The sequence below is a fragment of the Anser anser genome (assembly GCF_964211835.1).
Source record: "Anser anser genome assembly, chromosome: 2".
NCBI lineage: Eukaryota > Metazoa > Chordata > Aves > Anseriformes > Anatidae > Anser > Anser anser.
The window spans coordinates 132,450,257-132,465,473 of record NC_139721.1 but is presented as its reverse complement, the minus strand read 5'-3'; the positions used below and the strand labels follow the sequence as shown (position 1 = coordinate 132,465,473).

Here is a 15,217-nt window from a genome sequence, read left to right as displayed (position 1 = left end):
TTTTTAGTCCGATCAAAATCATCTGTATGCTCACTGGAAAACAGTGGTATAAACAGAAGCCTCAAATGAGAAAAGTAGTAGGATTCACCACAGTGCTGCAGAAATTTTATTTTTTAAATAAAGACTTCAAAACAATTGATATACAAATGAGATTAATGGGTTAATGTATTGCTTCAGAATAAAGGCAAAACAATCAAAACCATGACAACAGAAATAATAAAGCTGCATATTTAATGGGGAGATATGCAAAGTTTCGAAGTATCTATTTTTTTCTTAACTACCTTTCAGTTCTAACAAAGATACTTTTTATAACTGAAGACAAATTTACATACCAGTTGCAAACCATTTAAGATTTAGCCCACATTAAAAATTATGATTCATTTTTAAAAATGACTCAGCTTTAGATGAGGAAGATTAAGCACTCATTTGAGGTTGGAATTCAGTGCACCATTTTTCCCATAAATGGAAAACATCAAACAGTAAGAAAACTTGCCCAGATCACACAAGTTCTCTACACTGTCTCTACATCCTCCCAGAAAAATTCTTGAAAAGTGTAAAAACAGAAAAAATGAACGAGCTATAAGAAGACTTATACAAAACTCAGCATAAATCAGTGGATTTTAAAACCACAATTTAAGAGAAAATAAGACTAGTAGACAAGGACTGGATTACAATTAATTCTCTTATAAATCCAGATGTGGTTATACAATTCAAAAAAAACATCACAGGCAAACATCTGGTCTCATAACAGTCAATTTCAGAATTTATACATAAGAGCTCCAAAGAGGTTTTAGAGATTTTCCATACCGGTATAATAAAATTGAGATTTTTATTTACATATTTTAATTTAGAAATGTTGCAACCTTCAATATACAATTTTTCAGGCATGGCATGAAGCCATGGCCCAAACTTGAATGTCCTGCTTGATAGCTAAGCCAATGAGAAGGATAGGGAAAAACCAACACTCCCTTGTCATTGCAATTCTACAGATTCTTATTCTGCTGTGGATTTTTTCTTCCTTTTTTGTGGATGCAATTGCATATTAAAAATGCGTGTGTGTGTGTGCATGCATTTATAAATGTACATTTTTTTCTGCAGTATAACATACAAATAACAGTGTAATAGTTCTGCTCAAGCAATGCCTATGCTTAAGCTAAAACTTTACCGGTCTAGAAACATTGGTATCTTAAAAAGGCCAAGCCTTCTAACAAAGTTGTATGCATCACCAAATTGTAAAAATTTTTCACTTTCAACAAAAAGAGGTTGTTCCACTAACACGTCTTTCCCAGTATCACTCAAAGTCTAGCAGCACGCCTGTGTCGGTAAGAGATTCTGGTGATTGACACTGAATGAGCAGAAGCCAGCAGCTTCGTAGGTAAATATGTCCTACATTTCCCATAGGTATGGCTGCAGGCTCACTGCAAAGCTCTTTTAATATAGGTCATACCCTCATTTTGATTTGTGAAATAGAAGTGGTCTTTTGATGCAAATTTCAGAAAAGAAACACGTATTTCAAACCATAAATGCGAAAATGCTCAATTTGCATGTTGTTTGATTCTTTTTTTTTTTTTTTTTTTAGTTGGTTGGTTTGCTTTTTCATTTTGTATTTAATATCACAAAAACTATTGTGGCACTGAAAACGGCCACAATGTCACATCTATCAATGATTTTAGTAACATTCCTTAAACTGAAGAATTTGAATGACTACGCCCTCCAGCAAATCACTCTCCTACTGAATTCTGTGACAAACAGTCAACGAAAAGCTTCTTACAAACATAGACAGAACTCGATGATGCTGCCCAAAAAAAAAAAAAAATAATAAAAAAATGGTGGCAAGTAATTTTTGCAATGGGAAGTTGAGGAGGAAGGTGAAGAGGCAGACGGGGACAACAGCCGCTGCTGCAGAGAACTCCTTCTCCTCCTTCTCCAGCAGCTGTTTCTCCTATGTGGCAGAGGCCACCTGACTCCAGAGCTCCCACTAGCCACAAGAGCACAGCCACTTTGCCACTCACCTTTCCCTACAGCCTCAGCAATGGCCCCCTGTTCCTCACCTACAGATGGCTTTGGACTGGCTCCATGTCAGCATGTGTCATTTCTATAGAGGCAGAATAACTTGGACTTTATGATGTGTTATTGTGAGGAAGAAACTGGCAGAATTTTTCTGTTTCCTGCAGCCTGGTTACATAGTGACTTATTCCCAGAGTGTGGTCTCCTAAAACATTTTCTTACCAAATTCAAGTATTAGACAGATATAAGTCAGCAGATATGTCCTACATATCAACAACTAAAAATGGATCAAATAACGTTTCTAAAAAAAAAATAAAATAAAATGCTGTGAGGTAAATCATACCTGAGGATTTTAGGAGAAACACTTTGTTCTTGGTTTTGCTTTCACTGAAGACTATGAAGTACTTAATGACATCGTTAGGAGAAAGATTTATCCATTTTATCCATTGCTATGTACTAAATGATACTTATGCGGACAATCACGACTTCTTTGTGAACAACAGTAATATTAATAGCATGTGCCAGCACAACTTTATTCCACATTAATAAAAAAAGATCTACCAAATTCCACTTCCCTACAGCAGATGTTCAAACAGAAGTATATGTCAAACAACAGGGATTTGGGCTAGAGAGGAACTTAAGTTTTGCCTGTTAGTAGAATAAAGCATAGAGAGGAAGAATTAAGTAAAAGACAAAAACATACTCCAGGACTTGAAAGGAACTGCAGGTAAATGCTAGGCATAATGAAAAATATTTTAAGGAGAAAAATAAAGCAAGGTTTTGGCCTAGTATTTTAAAACAGATTTACAGCTATCTTATTTGGCTTATTCTGGACTCTTTCGCCTTTGGATATTCAGAAAATTAAGGATGAAAGAGTTCTAGAGATCCTCAGAGCTCAGCTCTGCCACCCTGGTTCAGCATTTCAAGGGGCTGTGATGGCTGGGGGCTCCCTGGGGCCCAGACCGTGTGGCACCCCCCGTGGCAGCCAGGGCCTGTCCAGCTGCCCCAGCCAGGATCAGGACAGGCTGGAGGACAGCCCCTGCCCTGGGCATTGGGCACCTCCCTGGGAAGAGGGACATGCCAAGGCTGGACTGAGATATCAGGCCATGGGTGGGCTCATCTTGGCAGGGCCCATGGCCAGGCTGGGCAGGGCTGCAGACCAGCCCTACTGTGGTCACTGCAGCAGGGACTGATGGCCCCAGGGACTACAATGGAGTCCTGGGCCATGAGCAGGTCTGGGGGAGCTTTTGGAGTTTTGAAATGGGGTCCTGGGCTTTGGGAGCCCCAGGGAGGTCAGGGATAGTCACACCTAGCAGCTCCCTCAGGGCCTGGGACAGCATTCCCTCAGCCTAAGTTCATTACGTGGGAAAACCACAATATTGCAAGTCATCCTAATGCTCATCTTTGAAATACAGTATTTATGTACATAGTGAATATGCCATACTACCTTATCTTAAGAACAGGAAAGACTAAATGCCTCTGGACACCTCTCCAGCCCTTGGATTTTATTATCTTATTTGAGCCTGAAAACTAATACAAACATTCAGCCGGTAACTTTGTGGCTCCTTCTTTCCTTTTTCTCATTTCCTGCTTATTTATAACTGGTCACAATATCTGATACAGCTTGCCAGCTCATAAGAATAGTGATGAAACTATTCTCTATTAAATTAAGGAAGTGCTGCCATTGGCAATGTATTTCACTGCATGCACTAGCTCTAAGCACTAAGTGTGTAACAGAGAAGAATCAAATCAGTTTGGTTTGAAATTTATCATATATTATTTCTGATTTTAAGCAGAAATAGGGAAATGGTTCTGTGTTTGAGAATACTTGTATTTTTTCTGAAATAAACATTTAACAAATACATTAATTGTTTTTATGTTTACTTTAAAATATTATTTGCAATTTCTAATATTTATAATTTTGCACTCATTATCTGTTTAACCTAAACTTTAACTATGGCTTCAAAAATTACTGAACAGGATATATACAGTGCATTCCTACGTACCTACATATTTGAACACATACAGATCTGTAAAAATAATATGATTTTTTTTCAATTATTATAAAAATGAATAGATCAAAGAAATGATGTGAAAATGGCGTAAGACTGCTCACATGCCTAAAATTAAATATACTGAATACTCCATGTCAGGAATTATAAATATTTTGAAACATTTTAACTAACATGGAAGTAGGTATTGATATATTTTAGTAGTCTACAAAGTAACAAAACCAAAAAAATAAAAAAAATGCTAAAAATAAAATTAATAAATCACTACAATATTAATTACTACTTTCCCAAGCCTCTGTAGATAGTTCCAAAATTCTTTATTTCTACCTGAGATGTTACTCTTACTGCTTCCTATTTCACTAACAGCAAACGTCAGCTCCCTGTTCCTTACTTCAACATACACTTACTGAATATTGGTATACAAGTTTCTTATATTTCCACATATTTTCCAAATATGCAAATGGAAAATGGGTTATAAAATACAAATACATACAAAGATGGTATAAACTTGTGGGTTAGAATTTACGTCACAACTTAAATCATACATCAATACCTTTCACCTGTTCTCAATGATGCTGAATCAAAATTGGCAATGCATTTTACAAAGTACCACGGCCTCTTTTGACCACGTGCTTTTATTTTAAAAAGCTTGGGAGAAGCTCCTTAGTATAAGGTGTCACAGACAGTTGGGGATTTGTTTTGTTCATTTTTTGCCTTCTCCCTTCCCCAGTTTCCTTATGAACAGGCTGCCTTAAAGTCCATTTCATTGCAAGACATATTTTAAAAGCTATATTCTACTCTTCCTCTTACAAAGAAAGGTTTAAAGGTTTATGCAGTGACAGTTCTTGATGTCCTATATACTGAAAAGATATTTCTGAGATGAAATTTTAGCTCAGTAGAAATGGGAAGCAGCACTTTTTCCTGATTTTAACACACACACGAAAAAAAGACTTTCACCTAAGGCAATTTTCTTAACATACAATAAATGATCTTATGAATAGGGGAATATAAATGCTAAACCAAGGGATGATTTCTAAAACGAGAAATCCAACTCAATTTACTTTTATTTGTCTTATGGGTTTCTGACCCATCTATCTTCCATTTTAAGATGTATTTACTACTGCAATGAAACATTATTTAAAAATGAGAGCTGCGGCTCCTGTGGTCACAATTGTCAATTACTGTTTTTCTTAGAAGCAGAGGTTTTAAAGTCAAGTACATATCTAGACCATAAAAGTAAAAGAACTAACAACACAAGTACACATTTCTCTGGATCTTTTCACCTATTAACAAACAACACAAAGTGATGGTCTTATGAGAATAGTAGTATGACAAACATTCAAACATAAACTTAGTGAAGTGTAGGCTTTGGCCCTCATCCTACAAAGAGTTATTTCAGTTTTATGGGACTGGTAAAATTGAAAAATATGTTTCAGGCCCATTAAGGTAATTATTAGTTGGAAATTTACTAAAAATACTCAGTCACTATTAGTGGTGCAAGATACCACCAAAAGTGTATTTGGTTCTATAAAGCATCTCATTTGCAACATAGTAATCTAACATTTTAGATTCTCTGAAGCATATGCCCTCTTTTCATAAGATGTTTAAGCTGCTCATTTTTCCCAAATCATTTTTGTTTGCTGTCATCTGCAAAATGCAAAAACAGAGGTAATACGGGGAGAAGCATACTTAGTAGCTAGATGTAATACACTTTGAGATGTTTTTGTCATCATGCTAGATAATATCAATGGCAGGTATGACATGAATTTATTCAGTTTTTTCAAGTTTGTTTTGTGTGTGTGTGTGTGTTTATGTTTGTTTGTTTGTTTGTTTGTTTTTAAACCTTGGTAACAAATGTATTTATGCAACATGGAAAAGTATTTAATGTGTCCAACTGGTGGGGAGATTTCCATGTCATTTGAAGTCCCTATGATCAGCCAAGAAAATTGGTAACTGGCAGAAGTCACAAAAAGAAAGGGTATATTTTTAATACACAGGCAGACATTTACTTCTAAGTTCAGTTATTACACTGGATCGCCTAAGCTGTTAACGTTGCAGCCATTGAAATAGTAAGGACAAACTGGATGACCAAAGCATGAAATCTATGATCTTCTCTACCACATCTTTTCCTCATTAAATATATATTTAAATCATTAAGACAGGCAATTCACCTTTTTTTTTTTCGTTTAAATATACACAATCAGTGCTCCACTGTTAATTCCTGAATTCCCCTTTACTGTCTCCCTGTCTAAATGCTATGGAAGAGGTAGATATTGCCTTGTCTTGAATTCCATTTTGCTCACTGATATCCATGTTATCTCATTTGCCCAATTACTAAGAACTTACGTGATTGCTATGGGGGTAAAAAGGAGAGTTAATGCAAACAAGATGTAGAGTTCAGGTGCTGCTAAAGTGTTTTTAAATGGATTCTATTGGATACATCATATTTTCACATAAAATCATACTTGAAATGTCCCCATTGGTTACTTTGATTTACATTTATTATCTGCCCTAACATGTAACTTCCAAAACACATAAGCAAATTTGCCTGACAGGCCTCATTAGCCAAAAGAAGAGTGAAAAATCATAAGAAGTTTAATGTTAGTCATTGGGAACAAAAAAAATAATAAAAGAATCTCAGCTATGTTGTCCACAGGACTGGGTTGCTAAGTAGACAACTGCTTAGAAGTCACAGCCTCCCAGCCGCTGCTTAATTACAAAGGCATGAACTGATGCTGAGATTGTTTCTACTGAGATGTTTACACATGCAGCTACCTTATAAGGTTACAAAAAAGTGTACTGCTAAATAGATATAAACAAAAGCTAAAACTCAAATAAAAAAGGCTATAGACTGTGCAGTAAAATCTGGAAATCTTGATTCCAGCTAAAAACTAACTTCTGGGATAATCTTACTCTTGTAATATCCTAATGCATAAAGTCTTGAAAATAAAATAAAGGTCAGTAATAAGGCTATAAGTTCGTCTTAGTTATACATTAGGAAGAATGGGAGTTTTCTTATTTCCATTACTACAGTAAAGCAACTCAGTTTTTATATTTTACCTTCACATATTAACTAAAGTTAATATATGCTCATTTATCTTACAATTGTCATTACAAACCTGTTCTGGGATGTCTGTTTTATGTTCAGGCTCTGAGAAACAAATATGTTTCAAGTACTACATCCATAAATCTTCTAGCTGTGGAATTCAAAATTTAAAAAATTATTTCCATCCAAGTCAGCATTGTGTTCCGTTCAGTTAATTTTTTTTTCAAAGTTGTTAGACCAAGTCTTCTTTTTGTTAATATTATGTACCTTTTTCCTATTAACTAACTAGTTTATATAATTTTCTTAAGAGCCTTCATGGACAATATTGACCGTAATAGACAATAATTGAGAAAGGGAGTATGAGAGAGGACATGGACATGAAGAAAAGCTCATACAATCAGTTTATGCTACTAGAGAACTGTATTATGTTGATTCTTGCTTGATGCACCTCAAATCCTTTCCCTTTCACTACATATACATTAGACCTGAGTTTTAGATCTGCCTTAGTTGAAGGGGATTAGGGATATTTAATGATATAATTCTCCACCTTTTCAGTCTAATATCAAGTCAAATAGGAAAATTCTTTGCCCATTCTGTTTAAGTTAGCCTACTGAGCAATCCAGGACACTAGTTTTTTCGTGCCTAGGAGACAACAAGCAAGAATAAAGCTTATAATGTTGTCCATTGATAAAGGCAGTCTTAAACCCTACTATCAAGGACTATTTCTGAATTTACCCAATGTCATTTTAATGTTAAAAACAAAACAACAACAACAAAGAATAACAGCAAACAGTCCTCAGTGCCATTCCAGAGAGGACAACATTTTCATGCACTAACCTGACAAGGTCTTGTAATACAATTATTTAGATAAGGAGTATCTTCAAGAAAGTTTACAGAGCTCTTTAATCATCCTAAGAAATTATCTCCTTAACTGTATAATCTCACTTTCTGGACTTCCCTATTTTGCTAATACAATAAACAAAAAAGAATAAATAAATCTTCAGTCATCTTTTTCTAGTCCCTCAGAAGTATGTTTAATCCTAAAGTTATCCTCTAATTATTTTTCCATTTTTTTTATCCCATCAGTTTCTCATTTGCATCTTCCCCACTACTAGCTTCATTTTCTCCAGTATCCCCAAGATAAATGCTGGCTCTGTTGTGTTTTTGTTGCTGTTTTTATCTTTCTGTCACAGATTCAGCCGTGCACAAGTATCAATGTTTTAAAATTCATCTGTACAGCCCTATAAATTTACCTCCTTGTCAATGAAAAAATAACTATATTTTAGTTTGGGATAATATAAAATGGATTGTTTTGAGCAAATGACAGTCATAGCAAAAGAGATATCAAAAAAGATAGTCCTATTTAAAAAGGGCGTTGTCTCTAGAAAGAGTAAGAGGTACTACAGACCTTCTTCCCTAAAACACCGATGAAGGACTTTTCAAAACACATACTACAGTGAATGAACAAAGGTGTAATTACGGAGGTATCTTGTGAAAAGGCTGGAAGTCAAGTGACTTGAACTTAGTAAACAAGTTCAGAGTGTTCAGAGTTCACTGAGTGTACAGAAGAAAAGCTATATGATGAAGTCCTGAAAAACCAACACAAAACCAAAATCAAACCAAACCAACCAAACAAACAAACAAACAAAACAGAAAAACATCAAATGAGCTGGGAAAAATGTAGTTTGTACTACAAATGCACACAGTTTAACTGAATGAAGGGTAAAATGAAGCTCTGTGAACACTGAATATCTATATAGCATGAGCACTTCTAACTTAAAACTTGAGATTAATCCTGAATTCGTTAACATAAAACAATAGTGCTGCTACAACATGAATTAAAGAAAAAAAAAGAAAGAAAGGTTAGTGAACAACTCAGCATGTTCAAGAAAAAAATTTCTGATATCCATCTACACATTCATGAGAGAACTAAAATCGACAAGTATGAAATTGTACTGAACTACTTAAAGAAACCAAAAAGGTTAAATTGGTATTTTACTAAAAATAGATCAGTATGTGTAACTAAATTCATATTTACTGTAAGAGAAAGAAGGAAGAGAGACCAAGCTCCTTCTTCAGAAGACACATGCATACCTAGACACCAAGCAGTCACATTTTTTTTTCATATAGAGACTGTAGCCATTGAGGCACATGCATATCACAGCTCATAGTCTATTGCTGGAGGTCTCTATTGCTTTAAGCTCTCCCTGAAATATATATTTTAATTTCAGTGAGTGTGACTCGTAAAAGCACTGGTTTTAACTCTTTTCTTAAAGAATTGAAGAACTTAACTTCAAAAGGAGAAAAGCTAAGCCTTATCCTTAAGGTATCAAAAGTAGCTAAATTAAACCAGTTCCTTTAAAGCTATGTGAGACGTAATGACAATTTGACTGTAATGTGAGCATACTTATCAAAGTTTTAATATTTTTCACTTCCATAGAGACAAGCAAACCTATCACAGGTCTATTATAAAATGGCATACTATATAGAGAGATCTTAATAAGTATATATTTCATTGATTTATTTCATGTAAAGGACCATTACAGGTGAGCACTTGCTATGAACAATATTCTACGTATGATACAGATAAAATTGCTAGTTTTTATAAAGTAAATCTTGCCATTAATCTGTCATTCTGGTCAGAACATCTTTAGCATTTAACATTTCCTTATCAAAATCAGTTTTCAAATTTCTGCTTATTTCTACAGCTTTGGTAAGGTCTTTTCATTGTTCCTATGCTTAAATAATTCATGCCAACAAACAGTAGCCTTTGGAGCAATACTCGCTTACTTTTCCAATTTATAATACCACAGTTTAAAGAAAAAATTAGGCAGGAGATGAACAAAGCAAGTTGATAAAATATCTTAAATATTTTTTTTTGTCAGCTACGCTTCAGACTGCAAAGATATAAACCAAAGATAAATCCAACGTATATTTAGACAAAAGGATAAATGTCTATTTAATGTAAGATTAACATGAACTTAATGTAAGCTTATACAAATGTTTTATGAACACACATCCTGAAAAAAACAGGGATTATAAAAACATTAAGTTACCTGACCTTGTTAATTCTGTAAAACTTACAGAGCACTTAATATGTAACATAAACCAGTAATATGACACTGGCATTCATCAACTTAATGTTGCCATAGACAAAAGTCAAAGTAACTGCAATGAACTAAGAACTCTCCCAGGTCCCAGCATTCAAATTTATATCCCTTCCTAATCCATTTACTTTTACCACAGTATACTCACAGAGGATAGGTCTATTTATTTAATTTTTATAGTTCATTTCAGAATATTAACAATGATACTGTCCAGAACATCTAAGATCAAGATAATTTCAACAAAGGTGATCAGAACAGAACAGAAGAAAGCAGAAAAGACATGAGAAGAAAGGAAGGAGGAAGAGTTAGTCTTCCAAAAGGATAAAAGGAACAACAGAAGACCAAAAAAAAGACAGGAAAGAGAGAAAGATAGGAAAAGGCAGATCAGACTTCAAAACAGCAAGACAAAACAGAAGAGGAAAGTCAGTTTCAAGAAAAGAACAGATCATCTTTCCTTCTTCCACCTTCTTTTTTCTCCCTCACAAGTTAAAAAAAAAAAAAAAAGTATAACTAATGTGTCTTTAGAGAAAAAGCACTCAGCAGCACTGTATCAATTATAATGACCTTAAAGAATCTAGGAAAATGAGATCATATTTAAAGTTTCCAGGGATCTTAACTTTCTGATGATGATCATAAATGATGACTCCCTTTCCAGAATAAAGATCTTCCTTCAAATGCTCTCTGCATGAGGAAAAAGCATTAGAAGTTTGTATTAGAGCATTCAGAAACAGGAAATTATAGTTGCAAATAAGAACCTTAACTTTTCCCAAGTTTTTGTATTCATCATTAATTTGCAGCTGAACATTCTTGAAAACTAGAAGCTTGAGGAACAGACTAGTCAAGAGGCAGAAGAGTAACTTTCCAAGTAAATGGAACGTTTTGACTCAACTGCTTGTGGAGATTAAGTTTTTTAGGAATATCGTGCCTTGGTTCAGGAAAAATTGAGGAAAAGGAACATTGGTGGAGAGACCAACAACAGAGACAGAGCAAAGAAAAGAAAAGGAAAAAATATACAGACTTTACGTCCTTCATTACTGCTTATGAGCATTGTCAAGGGATGACAAAGGAGACTTTTTAGATTTTTCCTCTTTTCAAGATGCGCTCTTTCTTTCCTGTGTTATGTTTCATTTCAGAACTAGAAAACAATATATTTGAATATTTCTGTTGTAAAAAACAGAACTAGGTTTTTTAACCCCTAGCACATTTTAACCCAAGGAATTTTTCCTGTGAGGGAAGAGGAAAAAAATAAAAAAAATAAAAAAATAAAACATTGAAAGTCTTGGATCCTGCCAGGCATGCAGTACGTGCTATATAGTACGTGCTATATATAGTAGACAATATCTTATGAAAATATGAGACATGGTATATTGATAAAATTTATCTTTCCTTGAGACAAAATGTAACATCTCTGGGGATTAGCTCCAGAGGTCTTTCTTAAGCTACGGTACCATTACAGCCTATCACATTTTAAATTACACTATATAGACAAATATAAAACCAATGGTAAATATAATGTATTGAATACTATTTGGAAAATAACTTGCTTCCCCAGAAATACAATGAACAGCAAATATAGGATATGCCATTTTTGCTCAGCATTTAAGATGATTCAAGCTGGGTTGTTCCAATTTCTTCTGTAGCCACAGCCTCCTACCATTTCTGTTCATTCTCTTACAAGAAAAAAAAATAAAAAAAATCATTTAAAAAAAAAAAAGTGAATTTAAAACTCAGATGGGGTCTCTGATTAAGCACATAAAAAAAGTACATGGCATTTTTGCTGAACTTTCTCACAAATCAGTAACTTGTTTCTGTTCTAATGCTTTTATAACACTGTGTGCACTTAGTAAAATAGAGCGTATCCCAGACTGTGCATTAAGAAAACGACAGAGAGTAAATGACTTACTAGCTTTCAATATGTCTGAGATCATGGCTTCAAGATAAGTCATGTAATAAAGACCCAGTCGCCTGAAAGTAGTGACGCACAATCCTCTGCATCATTAAGAAATATGCCATATCCTTGTCAGAGTACCTCAAGCCTGGTGTCACTCACAGATAGCAAACCAGAGAATGCGTAAGTCACACTAAAATAAAGAATCTATGATTTATACCCCTTTTCTGCATCTTCTAACAAAATCTATATATATATATAAAAAGATATGAATATAAATAACATGGCTAGACAGGAAGGTAACTTATTTCAGACAGTGAGGTAAAGGTTGGGATTTTTTGAAGCTACTTTAGGAAAACAAATCCTCCAAATCAAAACCGCAAGACAATACAGAAATCCCTCTGCAATATAACATTTAAATATAAATAAAATCATTTAATATGACTGTGCGAACTATTTGCTTTTGTCCTATCAAAGCAATCTGATATAGTAGAAATCTCCTTTGTTAAAAAGAAAACACCCTTAATGTTACAGTATACAATGTATTCCAATAAACCTAATATTCATATTCTACCTTGACAATCATATTTCGCTTTATTTATTTTTTAATATTCACATATCTATTTCTGTAAATATCCAAATGAAATATTTCAGATGGAACATCACAATGTTTCTTTTCAAAAGGAACATCACAATGTTTTGTTTCACCAAAAGAATTTGCTGTTCTGTATGCCCACAAATGGTACTATTATGTAAAGATACGCTGATTAGCATGAATCAGGCACCAGAGGAATTCTAGAGCTCCTGAAATAAACTGCAAATAGACTCCAGCTGTGCTGTGTGCCAGTTTACCATTGGTTTCTAGTTTAGGAATCCTTAGACTACACTGCAAAGTGCAGCACAAGCACGCTTTTTCTCTGGGAAATGACCAAGCTTCACAGCCTTTTATTCCTGTAAGCTGATCCAAGTCAGGGTGCATGACACGTATGCACACATGTTTTTTGGTACCACACAGGTTCTCAGCTTCATCTGTGGGAATTCATCCCCTTGCCAAACTGGGTCATAACAAAGGCCTTAAGCAGAAGTGTAGAGCTGCTTGTGCAGGGACTGGACATGTACTGCTGCAAGAGGATGACAAGGAGGTGAAGAGGGAAGGGATAGAAATCATGACAGGGAATGGGTGGAAATAGGGACATCTGTTGAAAGGTATTGGTGATGGGGATAGTTGCTAGCTGCTGCTGTGAGCATGCGTGAGGAGAAGGTCAGACTGCAGGCGGCAGGATGTTCAGAGCTCCAGAAAGCAACATGGCTGCCAGGGCTAGACTCACTCTGCACACTGAACATACACGATTTTCTTGTTATCAGAATTCAAGTAATTCCCTGGAAACTTCAATCACAAATACAACAACGTGCATCATATGGAGTTAATTCTAACCATGTAAAAGCTGGAAAATCAGTATGAAGGCTTGCCATTCAGCCTGCTCTGTATCCTGTGAAGACATTGAGCACTTCACATAAAGATCAAGAACTGGCTTTTGTCCAATTTTAAAAGGAATAGCTATAATTTGTTTAGAAGCTTGCATGTGATTCAGTGCATAACTGAATAAAGAAAAGCATACGTGTTTATAATAACAGTATTAATTCTTACTGTTCTGAGAACACAGCAAAAAAAATCCTCCGTTCCATGAATATTGTATGTTTTTTTATTCTCACCTCCTTTGCCCTGGCTCTGAAGCTTCTATCTTTATCCCAACACTCAGAAAAAAACAACCTTGATCATTTCATGCATGTTGCATTGCGTCTTATTAACCTTTCCTCTTTGTCATCATTTTCATTCTGTTTTATCCAAATTTCTGCAATCTTCTTATTTACACTGTTGTTTTCACCTGTGCCTCCTAGCTATTTGTCTTTTAGTCCTGATGGCCATTCTATGGGCTACAGACTTACAATTTTTAATTAAAAACCAAGCAACTAGTGAAAATCAGGCCTTATCTGTCTCTTTGTTCATTCTCTTCATGTTTCTACTTGATCTGCATCATTTTTTTAAGGCAAAGGCTTCGTGTCATTTTAAAACTTCCAATGTTCTCTGACTGTGATCAAAAATAGAGAAAAGCGTGATAAAGTGAAATGGGATGGTCTTTTCAGAAGAAATACTAATGATGAATTAATTTCAAGGAGAACAGTGATGCACACCCTGTACTAATTAAATTTGTTAAAACAAAATTTAATTTTTGAGTCTGAAGGATTCAAGATTAATTTTCTCCTGTTTTTTTTTCCTTCTTTTGTCCAAAGCTCAAAAATCAGATTGCTAGAAAATGATTAGAAAGTTGTAAGATGCTATTTGAATTTCCAGACCTGCAAATAGAGATGGAGCAGAATGTTCTACATTCCCTTAAAATGACTATTAGAAGTCCAACAGCATTACTGCATAAAATTAAAAAATAATAAAATATGTATACATAAAAAAGCAATTGGATGTAAAAAAAAAAAAAAAGCAGTTTGCAAAGTCTCATCTAGCTCTGACAGCAAGCTCCAAAGCTATCTACTGATGGTTATAGCATGGTCTAGGAGTGCCCACTTTTACAAAGTTCCAACCATCACTGCCTATGCACTATAAGCTAGTAGACCCTTATCTAAAACTAGATACCTAAAACTATATAGAGTGGAAAAATAATAAATAATAATAATAATCTAGCTCTAGCGTATGCATGCAAAGAAAATCATTTTTTCATAATTATATGGAGGACTGTTATTGACAGTAAAAGATCAGTAAAAGCGGGAATCCCTCCTGGTGGAGTGTTATTGCATGAAAGACTAAGACAAGACTGATGTACTGCACAACTATGTACACCAAAAACTGATTAAGAAAAAAATACATAACAAAAGTAATGAAAATCTACTGTGATACAGGATTTTGTTTTTTTCTCCTTTTGTGAAAGAGATTAAAATTCTTCCCCATTTCTTCCACCTTTTTTTTGTTTGTTTGTTTGTTTTCAAAACAACAACAATTATTGGTTCATGTAATAACTGAACAGGTGGGAGAAATGGGGAAAAAATATTTTTTTTCCTTCCTTACAAAACTTTGCATGCCTCCCAGGGACAGAATGCTAAACTGTAGAGATTATTGGATTATTTATTTATTTCTTGTTAGCCAAAT

The 15,217-nt window shown here is 34.6% G+C and overlaps 1 protein-coding gene across 37 annotated transcripts in view; it reads right to left on the bottom strand.

Annotated features, from left to right (window-relative positions):
• DGKB (diacylglycerol kinase beta) overlaps window positions 1-15,217 on the bottom strand; it is a 394,011-nt gene that overhangs the window by 296,776 nt on the left and 82,018 nt on the right. Inside the window, exon 2 of one of the 37 annotated variants that reach the window (XM_083824554.1) lies at window positions 7,139-7,216. The exons of the other annotated variants lie outside the window; for them this stretch is intronic. The gene's annotated coding sequence lies outside the window, so the exon portion shown is untranslated. The remainder of the gene's footprint in view (window positions 1-7,138; window positions 7,217-15,217) is intronic. 37 annotated transcript variants of the gene reach the window in all.